General features: G+C 42.6%; 1 long non-coding RNA gene across 1 annotated transcript; it reads right to left on the reverse strand.

Moving 5' to 3' along the window:
• Positions 1-5,978: 5,978 nt before the first annotated feature.
• LOC130267075 (uncharacterized) lies at positions 5,979-18,141 on the reverse strand. The gene is made up of 3 exons (XR_008843061.1): positions 18,056-18,141; positions 8,431-8,524; positions 5,979-6,979 (listed from the first exon to the last, which is right to left on the reverse strand). It is a non-coding gene; the product is annotated as an uncharacterized LOC130267075 (long non-coding RNA).
• Positions 18,142-21,420: the final 3,279 nt, after the last annotated feature.

Here is a 21,420-nt window from a genome sequence, read left to right on the forward strand (position 1 = left end):
TCTGCTGTAACAGAGGACCTCATCTGCTGCCATTTTTAACAGTGAATCTTGTGGGGAGGGAGGAGAGAAAGGAGTTGTTGGGCAACAGGCACATAGGTGAACAGAGTGTTGCTGTTTGAGAGAGACTAGGTATTGTACAGATTCCCTCACTGGTTCAGAGAGAGAAGGGAACTAGCTGGGTAGGTTAAAAGGAGCAGCTAAATCTAGGGTTCCTGAATTTCTTAGAAAACTCTGTATGAGCCCAAGCAATATTCTGGAGAGATGAGGCAGAAAAAAAGGAGCCCAGGTCACAAAGAAATCTGAGTTATCAAGGTTGACTGGCAGCTGCAGGGAAAATATGTCTGGACCTCCCTCCATTACACAGTGAGGCTTTAATGTGTTATGGTTCTATTAATTTGCCCAGGTACATCTACTCTTCTGATAGCCAGAGGGAAGAGTGATTTGGAGTTGGAGCCTCTGCAGAGTCTACTAGTTATTTGCACTTTTCCCAGGAAGCTGGGCAATAGAGTCTCATTTCCAGGAAGGATCTGCAGACAGAGAAAATCCCCAGCCTCCTGTGCTCCAGAAATGTGCCAGAAGTGACGTCTGCAATTCGTGTTTGACTTGAACCTGAGCCAAGGCCCACATCTCATCTTGGAGGCAGCAGTCACTGCCCTGCATCTGAGACCAGTGTCTTCCAGTGTCTTCTGCCTCTCTGCTGAACTGGTGTTCCTTTGTTAGGGCCTCTCTGGGTGAGAGACTGCCAAGGGTCCACTGTAAAGGCAAATGTGTGTGTACAGCCTTCCCTGTGGAGCAGAATGGAGGAAAAGCTTTCATGCAGTCAGTTTTTGGTCAGCTACCAGAACCCTGGAGTAGCTCCTTGCCTGTCTGAAACAAGCAAGAGTCTGAGCTTGTGTAGGTGGACAGGCTTTTCTCAAACCCTGCAAACCCTAGAGGCTTAGCCTGCCCAAGATAGGAAGGGCTATAGGAACCAGGAATTAGCTGTAGGGGTGGTCAGTTAATTAGGACCAAGTGGCCAAGGCAGACAGCACAAAAGACTGCAGTATGCTCATAACTCAAAATCTCATGGTTCAACACACATCATCTGTTACAAATCCAGGAGAGAGAGCATGGCTATTGCTGTTTACACTGGTCATATGCCAACCATCCCCAAATTACCAGTGCCCTGACTTCCATACTTCTTGGGGCAGTGCCCAGCTGTACATGCTGGGTGCAGTGTGGAATCACAGAAATGCCTTTTTTGAGAATTCTCAAAGAGCTCAGTAAATTGGAATTTTGTCCAGTGAAGTTTCCACTGCATGATGTCAATGACAACTCACAGAGACCAGCTCTATCTGGTTCATTTTTAGTCAGGAGTCCATTGATGTGCTGGTGTTCCCTTGACACAACTGCTTCCTGTAAGGCTGGAAGTTGTCATGTAGTTTGACATTTCTGCTTTTGTTTTGCTGAGTACTCTGTTAGATCAATTATACAACTGTTAGGTTTTTTCCTAAGTGCACAGAGGATGAGAGCTGGCTTCTCTTTGCCCAGCAGGTGTTTCTGAGGAGGCAGCTGATGTGCCTTGGGCTTCCCTGCTTGGGCCAAGAGCCTGGAGAGATGCTATGAGCAATTTCTGACAGTGCACTGACAGTTCCTGGTGTTCCTTGCACACCCCAGATGACCTGCCCCTACTGCCACACTGGGTTCTTTTCTGTTCTTTGAATCTTTGACAGAGGCATTCACATCCATTTGGTACCTTCTTTCTCCAGAGCAGTGTCTTCTCTGTGGCAATCTGCACTGCAGGTGCTGGGAAGGTGGTGAAACAGTGCATGTTCTTGTAGCAGGACCCAGAGGGGATCCAGGGATCCACTGCTCTGCCCTGGAATGCACTGACAAGCACACTTGCACTGATAGTACTGACCAGGCCAGCAAAGGAAGATCGTGCCCTGATTGCATTGTTTACTGCAATGCAGGACAGAGACACTTAGCTAGTTTGGGTAATAAAAACAATTGGAAGAAGCCTGCTTCTCTGCCAGCAGACATATTGTGGTGTCTGAGCTGGCTCTCTCCAACCACTGCATGCAAACTGGGATGGTTTGGAGGATTAGGGTGTGTTCAAGGGTTAGACCTTGGCCACATCTTGCAAGCACAGCAAAAGGTGTACCCTTAACAAAGACCATTTGCTGCAGCACTCAAGTCTTTGCTCCAAAACTTTTTTCCAGAAGAAACTTCTTTTTTTTCCCAAGAAGAAACTTTTTTTCTTTTGCTTTTTTTTTTTTTAAGTGGAAGGAAAGGAACCTATGTTTTTCCCAAACACCATTCTTGGAAACGACCTTCTAAAATTTTCTTGAAACGTATCAGCTTGGAGCAGATATTTCCTGCTTCCAGGAAAGCTTTTCTAGAGATCTGCCTCCTGTAAATGTTTATACAAACAATTAAAGACTGCCAAAGTTCTAAGCAGCAAAGATAGAGGAGCTTAGGGTGGAAAACACTGAAATCTTAATAATAGCATTGCCAACCACGCTGAATAAACAGATGCATTTGATATGGATTTTGTATAATAAATTCTAGCTTAGACCTTAAACTTTTGTACCCATTTTTTTGCTGCACAGCAAGCAGAAATGCAGCATAGCCTTAGAAAATGTTGAGTATTTTCTGGCAAATGTATTTTTAAAATTATTCTTAGGGTTGTTTGATCAGTTGTAGGTTGCAATAGACTGCTATTGATGTTCCTTTCCTATGACACTTCACATAAGGCAAGTGACTGCTTGTTTTGACATATTGTAAAAGATCTGTAATTATAAGGGGGAAAGGGCTAGTCCATTCCTGTGACACTTTATGGATTTACATACTTCTGTGCATCGGACATAAAACACATCAGCTTATCTGTGGTTTTGTGGGGTTTTACTTTAAATGCTCAGGAAGAAGCTCTTATCATGTTTTATCTTAGGAAAGGAGATCTAGAGGATTAAATGATACAATCAAAGATTTATTTTAAAACAAGCAAGAAAGTTCAGTGCTAAACAGTCTTGTTCAAGCTTGATTCACAATACTACCATGTTGAGACACCAAGAATTTTAATGGAGCTATGACTTTACATGAAGCATTTGATAAGATAATTCTCAGCAGAGTGAAGTGGATGGCCATTCCCATGCCCCCCTGACTGGTCTGTCTGAGGTGAGGTGAGATGGTGCTGGTGGGTGACTGTTCCTGTCCCAGCATCTGCACACCACCTCCCAGTGGAACACCCTGGCTAGCACTTTACCCATCCCTAAGATAAGAGTGTCTGGAATTTAATAATTATCTGAATTTAGGCATGTGGAGGGCCTTTCCCACAGCCTATGTCTGCAAAGATCTTTGTTTTAAAGATCTACTTTTCATGGTGTTTGGAGGGCAACATTTACCAGACTAAAGAGCCTGTGTTTTGTGAGGTATCTTTGAGGCTGTACATAAAGAAACCCCATTCCTCTATGACGCTGTTTATACAATGTGTTTTCTTTATGGGTCATATAAGAATTTCAGGGAGTTTATTCTGAAAATTTGCATGAAATTGAATTTTTTTTCCCCTGAGTAGTCAACATCAGTAAGCTGAGTAGAGATGGAAAATACTGCAGACCAGTGTTTCTGGTGTTGAGCAAACATACAAATATATAATTGCTCAACAAATGAAAAATGCAACCTTTTTGGTGTTGCCAAGTTGACTCCAGCCTCAGATAATGGACTAAAAGGTGCAAGCTCAGCACATTGGTTGGAGCTGTAATGTCTTTAGCAAATGAGGGAAATTGAATACCCTTTGCCTAAATAACCTTTGCCTTCACTGGTTTTGCCTTATTCATGTTTGGAAGTACACATCATCCTCAAGTGTGTTTAAATAGCAGCAGGATGGAAGTAATGACTGTGCTTTCAAGGGCAGAATGCTCCTGAGTTCAATGGGAATTGGATGCTAAATTATATCAAAGAGTCACAGAGCACACATGACTCAGACCTGAGGTGAACGTCTGAAATCCTGCTGTAATGAAGAGCATCACTTTTTTTTTTTTTTTTATTTAAAGCACAGGCAAACCTATTTAAAATATACTTTAAAAATATGTTTTGCTGTTCATATTTTGTCTGGTTAATACTCATATGTGTGTATATATATATATATGTGGCACCACAGAATGCATGCAGACAGCACCATGCCTATTAATACATATTTATGTGCTGGATATGATATAAACATATGCTCTGTATTATTTATTAACAACCGCTTTATTTCAGACATCAGAAAAATGTGGGATCTCACTGTGTCTGAGAGCACTGATTACATTCACAATGGTGAACAGATTAACCATTTAGTTGCAGGTATCAAGGTTGTCACTCAAACTGGCAGCACCTCAGAATAGCTAAAGCTTATCAAAAATTGTCTGGATTGGAAATGACAGCCATACATGCATGACTGCGTCTGTATGGCTGGAAGATTGTTGAAGTGTGAAGTGAAGAAGTTCACTTCAGTTTATTTTTTATCATAATTACTGTATTTCATGAAGAAACATTGACTTGCCACATGATAAATACAAGGGGAAACAGAAAGAAACTTCATTCTCTTATCATCTTATTTCCCAAAGGTCACCACATTTGAACAAAGCGTATTTATTTCATTCCTTATGCATTTATGTAGCCATTTACTGTACTCTGTATAAGTGAAGCAGAATAATTTTTTGCGAGACTAATTAAAAGTTGCATGGTAGAAAATGTTTTTGTGATCACACCACCGTAACGAAATTGAGCTGTCTTTACTGACGTGTGCTCCATTTACTGGGTTTTTTAAAACATATTTCCCACACTTCCAGCAGATCATTATTTTTTTAAAAGCAAAAACATAGTAAAGCTTTTCCTCCTAAATAAATAAATATCCTTAATGAACATATTTAGAAAAATAAAGTGGCAATTTATCTCATGTTTTTTTATATTTTGTGTGAATTTATTCTGCTTCCCAGCTCTATAGCATCTTACAAAACTTCCATGTCAAATCAAAAACAACTAAATGACCTCTAAGTCAACAAGATTGAGGTGTAAAGCTTATTTGTCTCCAACCTGGTGTTGTTACAGTTTCTTTCAGTCCCAGCATGAAGCACCAACTAGGCAATTTTACCAGGCTCTCCATCTTGGATCCCATGTGAAATAAGATTTTACTAAATGGAAAAGGCCAGGAATCTAGTTGTATGATTTTACAGAGTTGAGGATTGCTCTGAGCAAGTGTGGAGGTTTTACCATGACAAATGGACAAACCCAGGCTCTCATTAAAAAAAAAAAAAAAAAAAAAAAAAAAAAAAAAAAAAAATATATATATATATATATAGTTTAAATCCCCCAAGTTAACTCAAACCACTGTTAATTCTTCCCAAACACTGCCATATGTGAGGACAGGACCAAATTCTGTGGCTGATGCTTTTGAGGAGAAAAGGGTCTGCTGGAGAAAGGGGATAATCCAATTTTAACTGGCACATGACTCCAAAATACCCATTTGGCTTCCTCACAGAATTTGGTAAGTTTTCTTCTTTAGGTGTTCTGTGCCAGATTAAATTGGAAGCATTAATACTCTCTGTGTACACTCAAAGACAACTGCTGTATCTGAATGAGACAGTTAAAGTGGTGATAATAGCAGAAGTTCACGTCATGCTCAAAAAGACTAAAACACGTGACACCTTCAATGCGATTTATCCTTCTAGGCCTGGGCTCAGGAATCAGTCTTGCCCCTACTACATGTCCAGCTAGAGGCCTTCAGCACGTTGTGAAACTCCTGTTTGCAAAGCAGGGCATTTTGTATTATTCTGGCCCTTGAGGTTATAATGGCACCCAGAAGACTTGTGCACTCTTGAGTCTCTGTGCTGTTACGAACTGACTGTCATAACAGGGTGCCCTGCAGAGATACTGAACCGTGGGCAGGGAAAGGAAGCATCCTTTAAAAGCTGGAGAATGAAGCTAAGAAAGATAACCCTGCCATTAAATAAGTGAAAAAGCCATTGCCAGTTATATTAGATTTTGTAGCAAATCTGTGCCTGCCTGAAGCAGAAACCCACACATACATTATTTTCCCTTCCCGGTGGCTGACCACATGAGCGAAGACGAAACGCCTCCCTTTCCAACTGTGTGCAAATGGCTCTGAGATATGGACAGATATGGGATTGTCAACTCCAATTAGTTGAAGAAATGACCTACTGTACTTCTCTTCTATAGGTATTACAAAAGCCGTTCCGCCCATGAATTAGACATCGGTGCGAAGCTGAATTTAAGCCCACTATTGTATGGGAATGTCCACTCTGCTTTGCCACACTAAAGACATTCAGGCAGGCAGAACACCCTCGGCTGACTCATTAGGGCATACATTGCTGCGCTCGCCATGAGCCCACGGCGCTGTGGTGAATGTAGCCCTTGGTGGACGCTCGCAGGGCTGGCCGGTTCCCACAGCACCCCGCTGATCCCCTGTGAACAGACCCGCAGCTCCCCGCTGGCTGCAGGAATGGAGTGCTTGCCCCATCCTCACCCGCCACTGACAGCCCTCATAATAATAACCTGCCCGGGAGGCGAGGCACGGGGACGGGGTTCTGACAACTCATTAGCCTGAGATACGCTCGGCTCCTGCCAGGGACCGTCACCACCGCTGCAGAGCGAGCAGGACAATGCTGGGCAGCCCTGCCGAGGCCATCCTTCCCAAAAAACACCACTCGCATCCTCAGAAAGGAGTGCCTGCAGGAGGTGACACCTTGGAGATCCCCGAGGAGGGAAAAACCAGAAAAACTGGAATGCCAGAAGTGCTGAGGAGAAAAATGAGGCCAGCAGGGGGTCGTATGATACTACAGTGAAACTACAGCTGCTCGGAGGGATGGGAGGCTCAGGCATGCACACATCGGCTGATTTCGAGGCAGCAGTTCAGCTCTGAGCTCCTGGGTCTGATTTCTCAAGTGCTGTCTCTCTTCCTCCTTTGGCTTCACCATGACATCTTGATCAAGGTATCAGCCTGGGAAAAGAAAGCAAGAAAAGAACCGGGAATACTATTAAATATTGCTTTTCACTTTTCTCTGCAGCTTGTCTTTTAAAATCCAGGTGCTCTGTGACTTTAGTTCCAGTCAGGAACTGCACGTGAGATCCTGTTCACTGCCCCTTGTCACTGGAGTGGCAGACAGGGGACCTCTGAGTCTGGCAGAAATGCTCTGGATGTAACTCGTCTGTGCGTGAAAATCAGCAACAGAAGTTCCTCACTGGTTTGGCAGGAGGGGTGTGGAGGGCTGTCCATGATGAGCTGTTTTCTCTGGCAGTCACAGAATGGCATTACCTGACCTCCAGCTTGGAGGGTGATGCTTACAAAGAAGAGATCTTCAATCAAAGCCCCCAGCAAGAGACACGTTGAGTAGATTGGTCACTACAGGCAACAGATGCCCTTGCTTCTAATGAAACAGGAGCAAGACTTGGGGAATCTTATTTCACCTTTGCTGCATATATCTTGTGTGATATCTGAGAGAATTTTCTATGCAAACTGAAGCCCTGAACTCTGTGTCCTCTAACTGATGTTTTCAGGTTTAGTCTTTTGACTCAAAAAGAGCAAAACCATTTATTTGTAATGTCTTTGACTGGCTGCATACTGGTAGACAATGAAAATTTAATGAGGTTTTTTGCAAATTTTAATGCAGACACATGAAATGGTTTCAGTAAGAGAAGCAATTTTCAGCACTACTGTAGGGAAATGCCACCTATCAAGACTGGTAACAGTCACTCTAAAGCAAATGCCTAATTTGACAGCAAAGAAAGAAAAAACAACTCAGACCATAAATAAGTAAATAAATAAAAAGAATCATCACAGTGTGCTGTTCCCATAGCTCAGCTACTTTAGAAATAAAAAAGACTTTCTGAACCACAGCTCTCTAAGTACTCAAGTGTTGTGGTCAGGAAAAGCTCACTGCTATTGCTGAAGTATTGAAGAGTATGTAAAATCACAAAGAAGCAACTTCTGTTTCAGGAGGGAGGAAATGGCCATGGTCTAAAACTGTGTTATTTTATTGTTTCTATCTTCTAAGCAGCTTGTCTTGCAGGACTTGAACTATGGACACACGGAAAAATTGAAGGCACACTGGCTATGTTCCAGACCCTCTAATAGCCCTCCCTTAGTCATGAGAAGCAGCAGCACATAGTAAATCATGCTGAGAACCAACAAAAGGTTTCTAACAGCTTTGTTAATGAGCTGGAGGTAAGAGCACGTCGTTGACATTAGCAGAAAATGTTACATTTGGATCTGATGCAGGCAGAAAAATTGCTCAAAGACAAATGTGGAGATTAAGATGATCTGGATAGAACTGATAGTAAATCATACAATTTCAGGGACAATAGCTGTAGAAAAGAAAGTCAAATATGTTGCTCTAGGTTTCTTATGCAGTCTAAACTGTGTGGTCTGTCTAGAGATCCAGAGGAACTTACCTCTTGTGAAAACAGAGGCCCAGAGGTTGGATGTGACAGAGACATCATCTGCTGTAAGTGACAGCTGGTACTGTCCCAGTGGCCTCAAACAGAGCTATTGATGGAACATGGTGCAAAGAGAGAGGAAGAAACTAAATTAATCCAAATTAAAAGGCTGTCTGACCTGGTCTAAGGCTGCAGTAAGATACTGCTAAGTAAACAAGGCACATGTTTGTTCCCAAGCTGTCTTGAGAATTTTGTGAAAAAAATCCCTAGATGCAGAATTTCATGGGAGACTAAAAAGCAGGAGAATTAAATGGGTATGGATGTAGATGTGTGCTTTGTCAAAGACAAGCAGAAACAGAGCCTGCTGTTGGGATAAACCACAGAAGTGTCTTGTCCTTCCCACAAGGAAAGTTCTGTTGCTAGAGGGAGAAACTCTAACTTTATGAAGAAGGAGCTGTGAGTGGTGGTGTAGGTAGGAGTGCTGATGGGGTTTTGCATGCAGCAAAACAACCCTGGGAGGGAGGCAGCCACATGTGGCTCCTCCTCTGGGAGGTTCACCAGTGACACCAGTGCCCAGTTTTCTGAACCAGGTTCATATTCCTGAATTGATTTAAGCGCACACAGTACAAAGAAGGGAACAAGGTTTATTATCTATTTTTAAGGAACTCTGGACTACCAAACTAAAATTAAAGAAGCTTTCCTCAACTACAAAAAAATTTGTTTATGCAAAAAAAAAAAAATAAATTGCATGACCGTGAAAATGCACATTCTGTTTATTTTCTTACAAGTTCATTTTCAGCACCAAATTTGAATTGGACTCAGCAAGATAAGGAAAAAGGAAAAGAAATCTTGACTGGGCCAAAAGAGACATAGTCCAAAGGAGAAAAGATTTCAGTGCTGCATCTCAGAGCCACTAACAGAGCTGTGTTGTTCATAGCCCCCAGTGACTCATATCTTAAAATCTCAAATAAAGTATCTGCACCGATTTTCTTCTCAGTATGGTCCAGACCACAGTTTTGCAAGTGAGGTGGACTCTGATGTTTGAAGACAAAAGTGACTGGTGAAGCACAGGAGTCTGGAAGGAGATGGGTGAGGAAGAATTCAGAGAGGAGTGGAAGAACCTTTAGAGGACATTGATGCTCGAGGGCCACCACCTCTGTAAGTGGAGAAAACAGCTGCTTGTCTAATGTTCCTTGGGGCAAAGGAAGGAGCTGATGTTACTTTTCCTAGTGTCTGAAGAGATCCAGGTTCTGGATATGTGTTCATTTGGAAATATTTAAGACAAGGAAAAAATGGTTTCAGAAGATGAGTTTATTCACTTTATGATATGCAAGCTATATATAGAGTATTTCATAATATTTGGAATACCTTCATAGCAAACCGTATCACATTTTGATACGTTCCAGAAACTACTTTTCAATGGGAAAACAAATACATAAAGAAGAATAGAGGATGCTTTTCAAACTCTCCAGACAATGTTTTTTTGCTTTAATACACTTCCTTCCAAGCCCCCTAAATACACTTTCCAGAAGTCAAAGCGCTTCTTTCACTGCAGCAGGCTGAGTCCAGAAAAGCAGCCAGTCCTGAGTTCTTAGTGCCATTTCTGACCCCTCTTATAATATTTTAGATACCTCATATATTTTTTCATCAAGCTCTCTGAAGGCAAGGACTGTTAATTCACATCTGTAAACTGAAGCATGGAGAATTCTTTACATGTGTAAAATTCCTTCTCATTATATAGAGAGAAACAGTTTACAGGCTGCTCTAAGTACAAGGCAAATAATTCACCAGAACAACACGAGTAGTATATACAAGCCTCTTAGCCTTGATGATCTTGTTAGGCTACAAATGGCTGAATGGCTTGCCTGGTTTACTTGAAAGTGAGTAAATTAAATGCTGTCTTTTGTTCATTAGCTGGGAGATTTTTTTCTAAGCACTTTACTCCAATTCTGAAACATATGCTCATAAATGAGAAAAAGAAAAGAGGGCAAAATAGCACATAAAGGGGACTTAATTCTCTCTTAAACAGAAATGCAAATTAAGGAATTCTAGCTAGCCTGGGAGATCTCTGCTCGAGGATGCTGGATATTGGATGGGAACAACATGAACATACATTTCTCAGAGCATTCATGCTACCCAGAGCTCCAAAACTGGGATTCATCCATGGTTATATTCACAAGACATGATAAATTATTGTTTAATACCTACATTGGGAAATGTTGAGAGATCAGACCAGAATCTGTATTTGAGTGTTCTAGACAGAATTTACACATATGAAGACGTTCATCTGGAAAATTACCTTGAATTCCCCCCATGAAGCCATACTTCAGATATATGAAGCATGCTGAGCTGCATACATACATCAGCGCACGGGTTTCAGTGCCATCTGACATATTTTCAAACATATCAAGCTCTGTGTATTCTTTGTGCACTCCTGCTGAGACTGCAAATCCCCAGATAAATGCCTGCACCGTAGCACTGAGTGGAAGGCTTTCATATTTTATTTCCTTCAGTGCTCACTGTGTCAGCACCGTACCCTGGTTGGAGGCAGTGGTTGCCTGGTCTGTGATCTCTGGAGTTCAGAAACAGAAGATCTGGATCCAGAGAACAACCTAAGTGCTGTGTTGCAACCATAAGGTGAACCTTACAAGGGTTCTTTTCCTGGGGAGTTTGTTTTCCACCTGGAAGTTTTGCTCAGATGGCTTTGCCAGCTCCCCTTAAGGGCAGTGGATGTCCTGATCTCCCTCTCAGCAGGGAGGCTGGATCACAATGCACCTTCACAGGCTGCTCCACAGCACTGCTGCTCCAGTCAGTGCAGATGTGCACCCCATCCCGTGGGATGTGTTTCCTGAGTGGGACAGCCAGGCCTGTAGGCAGACTGCCCTCCCTGCTTTCCTAGGCACACTGTCCCCCCTGCAGGTGCTGAGCCCATGGCAGGACCCCAGGCACACCATGTTCCTGCATGCTCAGAGACAGATGTTGAAAGGTGTGTTTGTAGAGTTGCTAGCCATTTTTGTCTGAAGCATCTGTTCTGCTGTGTGCTTTCTTGCTGTCTCTTATTCCCTCAAAAAAGGAAGAAGCCAAGGTTTTGGGAGCCAAGTCTAATCCTGTTTACATGATGCTTTTAACTCCTGTATTACTAGTTCAAAGCACGTGTCCAAATTTAGAACAAGATTAATACAACCTCAGGCTTAGCACTCATCAGATCTCACTAATTAAGCATGTTCAGGCCTGGTCAGTACCAGATGGAAAGCTGTCAAAAAATTTTATGCCTTAGCTAGGAGGTGGTGTCAGAGGCTGCAGGTGATGCACTTCTCTCAGTAATCAGCTACTGTCCCAGCCACACTTAGCTTGGCAACCTGGAACATCCAGAGCAAAGTTTGATTTCACTACAGGCATAGCACTTCACACCCATTTTTCCATGAGGAGAGGGAAAGCCAGCCTAATTTTGAAGACCAGCACAGGGCTACTTGGCACTTAAATCCTGAAATTCCTATTCAGAGAGCAGAACAGTACTTTGATGCTGCAGAACACATGTGCTGGCCATCAGCATGGTGCTATGTCCTAGTGTATGTAATGAAAATGAGGATGGTTTGGTCTGGAGTCCTGCAAGTGCTCATTTATCATCAGTAAAATATTGAAATATTTTTTTGCTGGAGATAGGACATTGAGTATCAAGCTCCAAAGAGAAGAACAAATTTCTTCTTTCCTGCATTTGTTGCCCTGCTTATCCATCTGATTCCTCCTGCACTCATCTGGCCATGCTGTTGTTATACACTTATCACATGAGTAAAACTTGCCCTCAGTTTAAATGTCTAGGATGAGACCTTTGTAAGACTTCAGTATGAACCAGATTTATCATTGTCTACTTGAGAGCTGAGTTTAGCCCTAAAGAAGGTTTTGCAAAAGCCTAGGGATGGTCATTATGACACAAGTGGTTGTAATAAACCACTTTACATAGAAGACACAATTTTGCCAATGGCAAATACTCCACAACTTGAGAGTTAGTAGATATACATGCAAAATTCACAGCAGACTTACTGCTACAAACTCTTTAACTCCATAGATATATTGCAAGAAGAAAGCTTAGCCCATTAGGTGACAGAAGTGCCCACAAGGCTCATCATATTTGCGACAAAACTCATGTGTGTTCCAAAGGAAGCTGGGACCTACACTTTGAAGCAACAGTGTCTTTCTGATTTCACTTGAATTGTCAAGGAGATAGAAGGCAAAGGGGCAATTTACAGATTTAAACCTAAGGCAGATTCCTGCCTACAACCCGGTACTATCTCTTAACTCTTTATTTAGAAGCATTCTCACAAAAAATACAAAGTGAAAATCAAGGGATTTTGCAAATGGTGTCTAATTCTGTTTATACAAAGCTGTCAGGTTTAGAAATACCTCTGCTTCCCTGGCAGCCCATCTCTGTGGGATGCCAGCAGCACCGTGGGATTCCCCCAGCTCCGTGGAATGCCCCTGGCACCCTTTTGACCCGCAGGAGGGGCACACAGGGAAAGGTCCCTGTGCCCCAGCCCTCGCCCCATCCCCTCACCCCTCAGGTGGACTCCCCTGGCCTCTCAGCCAGCCACACATGCTGTCTCCTTTTGTAGAGCCGTCAGTCAGGATAACGTCCTTGACCAGGCAAATCACAGCCACTTTTCAGCTGGAAACAATGCTCGAGCCACAACACGGCATTGTGCTCAAAGTGGATTACACAAGCAGGGCTGTCTGCCTGGCATGATATTATTATATCAATAGGACTTTTCTTTCTCCCGGAAAACGTAAGCTCTGTTATCTTTTAACAAAGAAACCCAATGCCAACCTGCTGCCAGTCGGCACATTTAGCACAACACTGTTGCTTTTCTTGGAAAGCAATAACAGCTGTGGCTTTTTTGGGACAAAAGAGTCAGGGGATCCACTGCAGAGAGAGGGGAGAACTTCATCAGTGGTCCAGATTCCTCTTTTCAAATCTGGCAGTGAGCAAACCATAAAACCCTGCCTGACACAAAATCCTGCTCCAGTGCAAAGTCCCTGTGTGTCAGTGGGAACCCCCAGCAAGTGGAGACAGACCATGGATGGTGGGGTTCTTGCCCTTGTGCTATCAGTGGGAGAGGAAGAGTAGGCCGGGGAGGCAGCAGTGGAAAAGTGGCTCCTGCCAAGAAAACTCTTTTGCTGTGTTTTTCACTGCTGCTGAATGATGTGGAGACCTCACCACTGGCCTGCGAGGAGTCACTGAGAGCTGAAACATTCCCTCAGGTCAGCTGATTCCTCTCAGTCCTTGGGTTTGTTACATTCAACAATTTCTGGACTCATTTTCCTCCTGAAGCAATTTTGCACCACCATTGCCTTATACTCTCTGTTGTCTCTGGCTCCAGATGGGCTATTTATTTCTCATGACATAATTCCGGTGAAGTTTCAGAGCACTTGATTCCTGTAAAGCAGCATTAAAAGGCTGTCACTGCTGTGCCCACTGATTGTGGATAAAAGCAAACATTATTTCATCTGGCTGCATCAATCTGTCGTGTTTGCCCATCTGTGATTTTGCCTGACAGTTAAATTAATTTATCATTAGAATAAACCCCTTTCAAAAAATGGGAAAAGTGAGGCCATGTGTTGGGTTGAGTTTAGTTTAATTTGAGATGCCTGCTTGAATATACCAAAGGAAATTTGTGAATAACATTCCTAGTTCATGCTGGGAAATATGCCTGTCTTTGCATATACTGAATGTATCTGCTTGCAAAGAAGGCTGGAAGACAAGCCAAATACATACCCAGCTATCACAGGAACATTGTCCAAGGTATGGTCTGGTCATATTTGTCTCTGTGCATGTCAAATGGAGCCCTATGGAATCAGTGCAGGGCTTTGGCATAAATCTAGCATTAAAAGGTGGCCCAGCAGAAGACACTGGTTTAGTGGTGCCTGTCAGCATCTGTAAATACATATGTTTGCAGCTTAGAATCTGTGCTCTTTAGCGTAGGTTTTTCCTATCCTTCTCTATTGTTTGTCTGTGGGTTGTATTTCCAGAGTATAATCTTCTTTGCAGTTCGAAATGATCTAATCCTAAATTATTCCATCCCTGCTGGCCTGGCAGCCACTCCATCTCCTTCATCAACTCCAGTCTTCACTGCACTGGTTCTTGTACAAGATGAGACATTTCCTAATTTGATGCTTAGTTTCCTTCTTCCCAGAAGTATGCTCTGCCTGGGCCAGTATTTTTAGAGTGCCTGTGCACCTTGCCTTGCAGATAGGAAGGGGCTTGGAGCCCTCACACAAGCCAGAAGTCCTGGTTGCCTTAGATGGAGTGTGTGTGCAATGCAAACCAGCACCTGTCCTCCAGTGGGTCCCCATTCTGCTGCACTGCTTGTAGCATCCCCAGGCATGCACCACCTTCCATACAGGAGAAGGTGACCCAGAACTGGGTCAGAGATACTGGGTGTACACTGGAATAAATCACTGAGCCTCTAAACATGAATGAGCCAGTCAGCTGTAGTTCATTACCACCTTAGTCATTACTTTGCAAATATTTGGACTTCTGCCAGAATTCATCAACATATTTCTGGATTCCAGGAGTGTCAGGAATTCATACCAGCTGTTCATTAGTCACTGCTCACCACTCAACTTACTCATGCTAGGGAATGTCGGTGTTTGCTTTGAGAATTAGAAACCATACTGGTTCATCCACAAGGCACCCCAGTCACAAAGGTTCATTAGTGGAGCATGTTAGTCAACTTTTTGTAGGACACCCATAGGCGGAAAATTATTTGCCCAGACAGTCAGCTAATGTTCAAAAAAAAATACCCCAAATGCTTCAGACTCATTTCCCAAACTTCATACTCCCTGCTGCGTGACTGCCCTGAGTGGCTCTGACCAGGGGATCTACAGGGGGCTGGTGCTGGCTTCTGCTTGTCACTTAATTGCTGCTCAAAGCTTTTTTGAGTGTCTGCTTGTCATTTCAGGGGTACTTCAGGCCTAAAGTCCACATTGCACAAGGCCCTGGAGCAGAGCCCGGAATCAGCTCCTGCCTGATTGCACTGCTGCATCCAGCTCTGTCTCATGAGGTGCCCTGACTCAGATTAACTTGTCCCCCCTGAAGGTGAAGCTCATACACTGAGGTGGCTCTGAGTGGGATCCAGCTGCTCCTCCATGAGGACAGGCTCCCCAGGGAAGTGGTCACAACACAAGTCTGGCAGAAGTTCAAGAAGTTTTTGGACAATACTCTCAGGCACATGGTGTGACTTTTGGGATGGTGGATGGTCCTGCTCAGGGCCAGGGATTGGAGCTGATGGTCCTTGTGAGTCCCATCTGCTCCAACAGGCAGCATTACCTGGTTATGGTATTTGGGGCTAGATGATTGTAGGTGTTGCTCATTTACAAGAGATGGATTTGGCTCTAAACCATTCCCACCATATAGAAGTCTTTCTCATAAGCTCACTCATGTTCTATCTTTGCTAAAAGATCTCAAGTGGAAAATTACTGAGGAGAAACTAAATGGTAACTGTGGAGTCCAGTGCACCAAATATTTGTGTAGATGAAAGGAAATTGCCTCTATTACAGGGAGATAAAGAAGGTACAAACACAGAATTTAACTAAATGGTTGATTTTCTCCAGTTAGTCCAAAGGAAAGCTCTAATTTCCCTAGAAAGGACAAAAGAAAGAAAAAAGCACAGCCCAAGGGAAGGGAGGAAAAAAAGACATTAAAAAGCATAAGACAGTATTTCCCATTATGAAAGGGGCTTTTTGGAGACATAATGCTCAGACCTACATTATTACAAGATTTCTTGTGATTTATGACAAATCTTATAGCTGACAGAAAATACTTGACATAATTCAGTTAATATTACAAAAGGTCTTTGGAACAAGCTAGCACAAGCTTTAAACTTTCAACTTTGGATAAATTAAAATTCTTACACGAAGAGCCCATAAAGACAGCACGTGTCCCAGCAACACTGTGAATGTTATGGCTGTTGTGTGGACATATGCAGAACAGTTGCTGGTTTTAGGAATTGTCCTTTAGTCTACTGTTTCAGAATAATCTTGAAAATTAACTGGGGGAAAGAAACCCAAAATTTGTCTGCATTCTTACTTTCAAAAATATAAGCAATCATGGCTGCTCACTGGACACTAAAATCTGCTGTCAGACAGTTCAGTGTCAATCCCACTGGACATTGCTTTTTTCAGCCCAAAATACAGAGCTTCTGTGTGTAGGAGGCCACAAACAAACCCACACAATTACTCACCCAAAAAAAGCATTGTCCCAAGATAGAAAATATAGATTACTGACCCTTTGCAATTGAGTCACTGCTGGCTTTTCTCCAAGCTCAGTTTTGAACCTGTGCTTTTGGGTCAGTCTCTTTATTCCTTGGCAGGCTGGGATAGTTTGATTACTTTCATTATGTCTATATTCCTGTGAAATAAATGTACAAAAAATAATGTGTTTCACATCTCCTTGCCATTCAAAGAATAGTGGAGTTTGCTCAAACTTTGGGGTGTGCTGCTACAGCAATGAGGAACATACTGTATGTTAAATAAAGCAGGAGACTCAAATGAGTATTGCTTTCTGTGGAACATTTTAGAGCAGAATTTTTAGTGGAAGGACTGATAGAAAAGACCCAAGCCACTTACATTTTTGCTTTTTTCTTTTCTCTGGCATTTCTACACTAGAAGGAGAAATAAAGAGTACAGGGTAAAGGAGAAACTTCAGTTTAGATCATCAAATGTGAATGCAATATTGCTTTATACACTAGAGGAGGAGTAGAGAAAGAAGAATGACCCCTTTAATTAATTTTAAACCATATCAAATCCCAGAACTTGTTCTGTATCCGTGGAAAGGGAATTCATATCTTGAAATGTGCTTAGAAATCAGAAATTATTTTCTCAGTTAAGTAAGAGACATTTCAAGCACATCAACAGGTTTTTACGGAACGAAAAATCTTTTTTAATTGACTTCACTAGATACTAGTGCTTGCATGGCAGACCTCTACTAGATACATGTATGGAGCTGGTGGCTTTATGCTTTTTTCATTCCCCCTTTCATCTCCTGCTTCTGTCCTTTGTTCTCCAGTGACTTTCTGAATGGCAGCTTGTTTTTCTTGGCTGCCTCTCAAGAACGTCAGTCGACATTGGATCAATGAATCTCATCTTCTTTGACTTCAAACCAATTTTAAACCCATTAAAAATCTAAGCCATTTGTCCTGTAGAGTTCCCACACCTGCCTGGCCTCCAGAAGCTCAGATGTCTTATTTAGGCAAGGACAGCAGGGTGCCAAAATACCTCCCAGTTTGTGGTCTGAGCTTTGTCCCCTCTGTTGCAGGGCACGGTGCTGCAAGTACTCTGGTTACACAAGGCTGCTACAGCCCATGGCCTGACCCTGGCATGAAAAAGGGACCTGGGGCACCCCATGTCCCTGCCAGCATTGTCACAAACCCTCTCCTCAAAGCAGTGTGTTTTGGTGGTGCATTGGGGGTGGATGGGATGCAGACTACAGATTTCAGATTTCAGTCTGTAACCTCCTGCAGACATTTCTGAGCCAGGGATCTATAGAGGGGACTAGCATGTCACTGGCCTACAGAAGCAGTAGAAGTTCATTCCCACCACCCAGATCTGCAGTGGTCTGTTCAGGACATAAGGAAAGTGTTGTTACCTCCTTGAATCCCCTCACACTGGGAAAATCCTCCTTTTGCTGATGATGAAGATGAAGCCCTGCTCTTCAGCCTGGCTATCAGTCTGTTTCCTTGCTGAACTTCTGGGAGCTTACATCCATGGCCCTGCCCAAGTCTCACAGTCACTCCAGCTGTTAGAAATGTCTAAATTTATCCTGCATGAAATGTGAGTAAGTGGCTTTGTATCAGCTCATATCTCTCCAGATGTTTCAGTGTCTCATCTTTCAGGAATGTATTTAAAATTTTGTCCAATGCCAAAATCACAGAGCTATAAAAATATTTCCATCCTTAATAACTCCTGAATCATTCTGAAATTTCCTCTTAAACATTGCTTATCTCTCTTTATCCTTTTCTAGTGATTTCTTCTCTCAAACCAAGGAGAACATTATCTCAGTAATAATTCAATCATTCGATGTCTGAGAATGGCCAAGATCTGGTGAAGAGCCAAGTAAGCTCAGAATGGAAAACTATAAAATTAAATGATTTGACCATGATTAGAGATACTCCCCAGAGTTTAGTGTCTGCTATGTGTCTTAAAAATGTTTTTGATCCTGTCAATTGCTACAGACTCTTCATTCATATGCAGCTATGTATGTGTTTGTTTGCTTCTCTTAAAAATCTTAGCTGTGCAGGGCAGCACATTCTGTTTTATGGTCTGTAAACTGGGACATGGGAAAATAAGTCTCTAATATGTCTCACTCTTACAGTGCTGTGATATCCTTGTATTATCCATTATTTTGTTTTTAATGGAGTTGGAAATCCCCTGAACTTCTTTAATTTGTTCTTTCATTCTATATTTTGTTTAATTTTTTCTGGCATTCAGTTATGATTTTCTTTTGTGTGCACAGCTGCACACTGTACAGCCTTGAACAACCATGACTCATTTACTATCAGTATATCTCTCCAGTCCTTGTTCAGCCAGATCAGGCTTCATTGTCTGTGCTTCTAGCAGAGGTCTGTCCTCCCTCTTTGTTTCCTCCTGTTCTTATATGAATCCCATCAGCACATCAGCATCTTTCCAACAGTGGGATTCCCAAGTTGGTGACCAGACCTCTAGGTCCTTTCTAAGGAGTTTTTCTATTACAGAAGAGGTCTTAAGGCAAAGGGAACATTAATTCATTGCCTGGGTTATTGGAGTGCAATATTGGTGAGCCTAATCCCCCTTGCATCATAAAACTCAGGCTAAAGGACTAGGGTTGACCATGGTTTAGCAGTGCCTAAATAAGTCAGAATGCAATTTCCACTGGGACTGGGGCCACAAGCAGACAGAAGTTTTGCAAATCAAAGTGTCCTGTCATCTTCCATTTAGGCATCCTGCCATCTTCTTGTCCATATTTTCCTGAGTGAGCTGTCTGTGCACGCTGTAAGGAGATGGAGAAAGCTAGGTGCCCAGGAATGGGACTACAGAGATCAGGACATTGGAGGTCCAGGAGATGAGTAAGTAATTCTTCATGCTGGATGGATCTTAATGTCAAATCAGCATCTACCATATCTTTGGACTGTTATGTCCCTATCATGCATATGGCTTATGGGACCCTAATGGCCTGACCTGAAGGACAGGTCACTCTTGTGATCCTGTCCATGGTCCTGGGTGCTGGAGTGCTGCTGATGCTCACCTGGAGCAGAGCTCCTGTTCACTAGTCACTGAAGGAAATCTCATTCTTATGAATGAGAACCACTCTGCAAATCCAACCAGTAAGCACTAAGTGGAAATTACCAGGGAATTTGCTTATAAACCACTCTACTACTCCTGTAAAGCCAAAATTACTCCCATGTTCATGTGTCAGAGATTTTATGGCCATGATAGTGGAAACATGCCACAGCACTGCTGGACTTTGTTGTTTTCAGATGCTAAGCACAGCAGTCACTTTGTCACTGCAGTCACTGTGCTTGCCCTGTGAAGGAGGAGTTTCAAGGCTCTCAATGGACACTTTCTAAGAAGTCTAGACTCATTTTATAAAGACAGGAAACACAAAGAGTGATTGTCTCATATTTTTTCATTCTGCAGATGACTTGGCTTTTGGACTGATGCTTTATAGCACAAAAGGATACTATAATGACCCAGAAGAGTGGAGTCTGTCATGCTTGAGCATTTCCTTTATTGCCTACTGTTCTTTAGGGATAATTTCTTATGCACAATCTTATACTAGTTTTGTAAAAAAGATACCAACAGAAGTGGAATGAGAGAAGTGGGTGGGTATGAATAACAGATCAGGGAAGGGAAGACAGATATCAGGTGTAAGCTACAGGCATACAATTGGGTTTTTTAACCGGAGGGAATTAAAGGTTATGATGGCAAGAAATAAAGGATGGACATAGGCTGCAACATAGAAAAGCAGATTTGACACTCAAAAGCAAATTTGAGACTCAAGAAGAACTTAGAGTAAGGAAGAAAACAACAAGAGAAGATCAAGAAATAATAGAAATGAAATCTCATTTAATTTTATTTTCCAGCCCAAATAGACCATTTTTCTCTCCTTAAAGTATAAAGTATGTGGTTCAGCTGATAAGTTCATGACAAGGAGAAGAAAAATCCCTTTCAAAGCTTTCACTAACTGCGAGGTGCTGTTTGGAATAGCAGAACATATTTTTGGGTTAAGGACATTGGTTTAGCTATAACAAGAAACAATGATCTGGAAATGCTAGGATACACTCTCCACTGAGACAGCTTGGAAATCCAGGAGGATTGCCATGTAATGTGTGCCAGTGAACTTCAGCAGTGCCAGTCTCTAATGAACAAGCCAGATCTTCCCAATATAAGCATCTAAAGCAATCACACTTTAAGGAGCAGCTGTGCCAGCTGATCCCAAGCAGAGACCCTATCTAAGGCTTAACAGCAAACCTGGGCAGGGAACCAGGTCAGGAGCAACAGCAAGGAGGGCAAATCCCCTCATTCTTTGCACATCCTAGTCTAAGCATACAAACTCCTCCAAAAATACTGTAAAAGAGTTCCAATTTCCCACTGAATTAGCATACCCTTATGAGCAAGATGGTCAGGGCTGTTGGTAGAATGGTCTTATTCATAAAAACTAAGCATCTGGCTGATATCTGTCCCTTCTTGTGTGCTTTTTCCTCCCCTCCCAAGCACAGTCACAGCACTGACTCATGGCACTTGAAGGAATTGCCTGTTGCCAGTAAAAGTGATTTTAAGCCACCATATATCAAAGTTACCCTTCAGGAGTTTAAAGCAATCACCTGAAGAAGTCTTGGCTGCTGAAATGTCTTCATAGGAGTCCATAGGCCTTTGCTAAAAGAAGTAGATGAACTAATGCATCTGGCTGCATGCAGGTACAGCAGCCCCTTCTGCTCCCCCATTGTTTCAGTGCCCAAAGCCCACTTGCAGAAA

The sequence above is a fragment of the Oenanthe melanoleuca genome, chromosome 1A (assembly GCF_029582105.1).
Source record: "Oenanthe melanoleuca isolate GR-GAL-2019-014 chromosome 1A, OMel1.0, whole genome shotgun sequence".
Classification (NCBI taxonomy): domain Eukaryota; kingdom Metazoa; phylum Chordata; class Aves; order Passeriformes; family Muscicapidae; genus Oenanthe; species Oenanthe melanoleuca.